This window comes from Haliotis asinina, chromosome 1 (genome assembly GCF_037392515.1).
Source record: "Haliotis asinina isolate JCU_RB_2024 chromosome 1, JCU_Hal_asi_v2, whole genome shotgun sequence".
Lineage (NCBI taxonomy): Eukaryota > Metazoa > Mollusca > Gastropoda > Lepetellida > Haliotidae > Haliotis > Haliotis asinina.
The window spans coordinates 86,532,127-86,538,250 of record NC_090280.1 but is presented as its reverse complement, the minus strand read 5'-3'; positions in this window follow the sequence as shown (position 1 = coordinate 86,538,250).

The window sequence follows — 6,124 nt, the reverse complement described above, 5'->3', positions numbered from 1 at the left end:
GTATCACTTAACTATTGCTACACCTGTCACTTAACTGTTACTATACCCATCACCTAACAATTACTGCACCTATCACTTAACTGTTGCTATACCCATCACCTAACTATTACTATAACTGTCACTTAACTGTTACTATACCCATCACCTAACTATTACTACACCTGTCACTTAACTGTTACTATACGTATCACTTAACTATACCTATCAATTAACTATTACTACACCTATTACTTAACTATTAGTACACCTATCACTTAACTGTTACTATACCCATCACTTAACTATTGCTACACCTGTCACTTAACTGTTACTATACCCATCACCTAACAATTACTACACCTATCACTTAACTGTTGCTATACCCATCACCTAACTATTACTATAACTGTCACTTAACTGTTACTATACCCATCACCTAACTATTACTACACCTGCAACTAAACTATTACTACACCTGTCACTTAACTATACCTATCAATTAACTATTACTACACCTATTACTTAACTATTAGTACACCTATCACTTAACTGTTACTATAGCCATCACTTAACTATTGCTACACCTGTCACTTAACTGTTACTATACCCATCACTTAACTTCTACTACACCTGTCACTTAACTGTTACTATACCCATCACCTAACTATTACTACACCTATCACTTAACTGTTACTATACCCATCACTTAACTATTACTACACCTGTCACTTAACTGTTACTATACCCATCACCTAACTATTACTACACCTGTCACTTAACTGTTACTATACGTATCACTTAACTATTACTACACCTGTCACTTAACTGTTGCTATACCCATCACTTAACTATTACTACACCTGTCACTTAACTGTTACTATACGTATCACTTAACTATTACTACACCTGTCACTTAACTATACGTATCACTTAACTATTACTACACCTGTTACTTAACTGTTACTATACCCATCACCTAACTATTACTTCACCTGTCACTTAACTGTTACTATACCCATCACCTAACTATTACTACGCCTATCACTTAACTGTTGCTATACCCATCACCTAACTATTACTACACCTGTCACTTAACTGTTACTATACACATCACCTAACTATTACTACACCTGTCACTGAACTGTTACTATACGTATCACTTAACTATTACTATATCTATTACATAACTATTACTATAACTGTCACTTAACTATTACTACACCTGCAACTTAACTATTACTACACCTGTCACTTAACTATACCTATCAATTAACTATTACTACACCTGTCACTTAACTATACGTATCACTTAACTGTTACTATACCCATCACCTAACTATTACTACACCTGTCACTTAACTGTTACTATACCCATCACTTAACTATTGCTACACCTGTCACTTAACTATACGTATCACTTAACTATTGCTACACCTATCACTTAACTGTTACTATACCCATCACCTAACTATTACTACACCTGTCACTTAACTGTTACTATACCCATCACCTAACTATTACTACACCTATCACTTAACTGTTACTATACCCATCACCTAACTATTACTACACCTGTCACTTAACTGTTTCTATACCCATCACCTAACAATTACTACACCTGTCACTTAACTGTTACTATACGTATCACTTAACTATTACTATATCTATTACATAACTATTACTATAACTGTCACTTAACTATTACTACACCTGCAGCTTAACTATTACTACACCTGTCACTTAACTATACCTATCAATTAACTATTACTACACCTGTCACTTAACTATTACTACACCTATTACTTAATTATTAGTACACCTATCACTTCACTATTACTACACCTACATACAAATCATTTCGTGAAATGACTAGGAGGGTGAGCCATTTCACGTCATTTTATATAACAACCAGAGGTGTGATGACACAGAAAATTCAGGATGCGATGCGTATCACGATATCTTGGAACGATACGATACCATACGATATGCTATCTTTAGTTATTTTCTTCAAAAAGTATTTTTATATCAAGTTACAGTGTACATTTTCTTTTTCATTCTAATGGAAATTTTTAAAACTTCCATGACACCCTCACATCTCTCCTAGATAAGCATGCTCCGGCAGTTGAGAAGAAGGTGATACTCCGTCCTCACGCTCCATGGTATGACGAGTCGATTCGTCGCCCCAAGACTCAACGGCGCAGAGCTGAACGTCAGTGGCGTAAGACACGCCTGGAAATTCACAGGCAGACGTATCAACAGTGCCGAAATGCTACCACCTCTGTAATCATCTCCGCTAAGAGGAAATATTGTCTTCACAGTATGGAGGGTAGTATGGGGAAGCCTGCTTCCCTGTGGAGAGCAGTGTAACAGGTTTAAATACGCTGTAGCAAAACTTCTGCTGAAAAAAAAACAGATCTTGACTCTCAGAATCTTCAGAACGTTCGACTTGACTCAAATTTATCCTTCGTTTCCAACTGAGAAGGCTGTACATGTGAGGCTTAAAGGCCATCTCTCCAAACATTTTCTGTTGGATGAATTCCAGTCGGCGTATCGGCAATGCTATAGAAGAGAAACTGTCCAACTGCAAGTGACGAATGAGCTCCGATGTGCTGTCGATGATGGTAGGATTGCTGCTCTAGTGTTGTCTGCCTTCGACACAAGTGACCACCATCGACTCCTGTCTAGGTTCAAACAACAGTACGGACTTGAAGGCAATGTAGTTCAATGGGTGTCATCTTATCTGTCTGACCGAGAGCAATTTGGTGTCATTGATAGCGAGATATCTAAAGGTGCTGCTATCACATGTGGTGTTCCACAGGGATCAGTCCTTGGTCCGGTCCTGTTTGTATTGTATACTGGATATGTCGGAATGATTACTACAAACTACACAGTTTCTCACCATACATATGCTTGTGACACTCAGTTCCTGAAAACCTTACACATGTCAGATCTCACCACATCTCTTTACTGCATAGTTAAATGTACACAGGACAACAAGTGCTGTATGATAACAAATATGCTTAAACTCAGTGAAACTAAAACAGAAGTTCTCGTTGGTACAAAGCAACAACTCAACAAAGTCAAAACAGGTCACAGGCAACGTAAATCACAACTTTGCAGATCCCCCAGCGCTGGGAGAAAAACTGGTTGCTGCTCTGCACCCATAACGCATGCGCAGTGAATAGGTTCGCGGAGCTTGAAACAGTATGCATGCTCGGAGTATGGGGTCATGAGCAGTGGTCTAATCTTGGTTGTGTACACAAGCAAGTAAATAATCTAATCGTTACATAAAAAAAAGCTTGTTGATTGTAGTAAGCAGCCTCTGTCACAGAGAAAACTCAATGTCTGGTTTATTGACACCTATATGTCTGCCTGCCTGTCTGCTAAAGACAATATACAATAGACAGCTTCAATCATTGACCACATGCAATTTGAACTTAACACCTATCAGGCTATTCGCTATAAACAAAATAAATTGATTTATGACTCGTGCACCCGAGTCCAGTCTCTGTCACATTATGTACTTAGGCAGGTGTGATGCTTGTACACATGACAAGTTTTTATGTCGGTGGGTTGCAAACAAACTACAGCCATTTTTTTCGGATGACTGGATTTGACGGAAACTGGTGCAAACTCTTGTCAGTTTCAAGTCCTGCTTTGTACTTGGACGAAAGACACTTTCCAGTCACGCAGTAGTTCACCATCTCTGCTGATTTGATTTTTGATTTGATCGAACTCAAATTCAGAGAGCGTGTATTTACAAAAACCTAACATCTCTATATACATTCTCTATGGATAACAACTTCTTTTAGTGTATATGATTTTGTTTGACAACAGTATATGAATCCATACTGAAACGATGCACCAAGCACAACAAAAGAAGTTGTTATCCATAAACAATCTTGTGACTAGCCATACTTCCAAAATGCCCATCAAACAGATCATCTTTCTGTACATATACAAAATACAGTACTTTTGAATCGCGATTGTACGCTTATAATTTTGTTTATTTGTTTTTTAACAAGCAGCAATATATATTAGATGTCCTGAATAAGTCATAATTGTGTTTTAATTGTGTTTGATTTTTTTTTGTTGCATGTGACCATTAAAGTTGCAGATGCAGACATCAAGTTCTCTGAAGTTGTTAAGGATTTGAGTGTCCATATTGACTCTTCCTTGACTCTGAAGTTGTTAAGGATTTGGGTGTCCACATTGACTCTTCCTTGACTCTGAAGTTGTTAAGGATTTGGGTGTCCACATTGACTCTTCCTTGACTCTGAAGTTGTTAAGGATTTGGGTGTCCACATTGACTCTTCCTTGACTCTGAAGTTGTTAAGGATTTGGGTGTCCACATTGACTCTTCCTTGACTCTGAAGTTGTTAAGGATTTGGGTGTCCACATTGACTCTTCCTTGACTCTGAGGTTGTTAAGGATTTGGGTGTCCACATTGACTCTTCCTTGACTCTGAAGTTGTTAAGGATTTGGGTGTCCACATTGACTCTTCCTTGACTCTGGATGCGCATGTTAATCGTTTGAGCAGGATCTGCTACTTTCACCTGAAATCCATTGGTAACATCCGGCAAAACCGAGCAACTGCTGCAACTGAAGCCCTTGTTCGAACTCTTATTACATCAAGGCTTGATTACTGCAACAGCATCCTTTCAGGCCTCAGTTCTACCCTCCTTGAGAAACTTCAAAAGATACAAAACACTTCTGCCCGCATCATCAGCAAGACTTCTAAACGTTCCCATATAACACCTTTGTTGAAAGAGCTGCATTGACTATCAGTTAAGGCCAGAATTGACTTCAAGATCCTCTGTTTGACGTACAAGTGCATCCATGGATTGGCTCCCTCCTACCTGTCTGAACTCCTGCATCCGCATGTCCCCGCACGCGATTTGAGCAGAAACACTCAAGATCTACTGGTCACCCCATCCTACAAAGTGAAATCCTTCCGCTACCAGTCATTCTCGTACTCTGCACCTGTGCTTTGGAACTCTCTCCCTTGTGTCATTAAAAGCTCGAACACAACTGACATTTTAAGTCCAGACTGAAATCTCACTTTTTCACAGCGTACTACTAATTATTTCAGCTGTAAATGCGCCATTGTAAATATTTTGTAGCGCTTTGAGCATGCCTTAGGGTGTGGTACAGGCGCATTATAAGATTGTATTAATTATATTATTATAACATTGCCACAGTGTTCACACAGTTTACTATCTTTAACATTTAATTTGTTTAGATATAAATTGCAAGGCAAAGTTGTGCGAAGAATTTTAAGCTGTAATTGTTTGTATTTATTTTCTAATTTTGATTCTTGTACAATTTTCCACTTTTCCGATTCAAAGAGGTTGAGGTGTCGGGATCCAGCCCACTAGTGACCTGGTGTAAAAACCTTGGAGTCAGTTTTGTGTGCTGACTATTTCCGTGTTGTCACAACCCCTAGTGTACAGCTCACAAACCCTTGCACTACAGAACCCACGGATGCATTGGTGTATGACCAGATGGAATACGTGCAAACACATAGTTGCGGGTACAACAACGTGCAGTAAACTTGGCCACAGTATGCGTCTCAGTCCATCGAACTGGTCACATCGATGGATGTGCGCATCGTTACGATGAGAGAGCCACAGTAAACTCGGTGCGCCTTGTGGCAGCAAGAGTTGTATACTCCACATAGAGTTGAGATTGATAATACGATGTGACGCTGAAATTGACATCCAGTGATGGAGGGAAACAAATACTAGCGCCTTGAGCGAGGACAAGTTGCTATATAGAAATATCCTAGAATAAAATATTCCGACATCTAAAAAGTAGACCCGTGAAGGTCCCGGGGTAGAATAGGCCTTCTGCAACCCAAGCTTGCCATAAAAAGGCGTCTATGCTTGTCGTAAGAGGCGACTAACGGGATCGGGTGGTCCGGCTTGCTGACTTGGTTGACACATGTCATCAGTTCCCAATTGCGCAGATCGATGCTCATGTTGTTGATCACTGGATTGTCTGGTCCAGACTCGATTATTTACAGACCGCCGCCATATGACTGGAATATTGCTGAGTGCGGCGTAAAACTAAACTCACCGTCACCCTCACCCCTCTAAAAAGTAAAAGCTCCTCACCATTCTTTTGACGTCATGGCAAGCCTAGT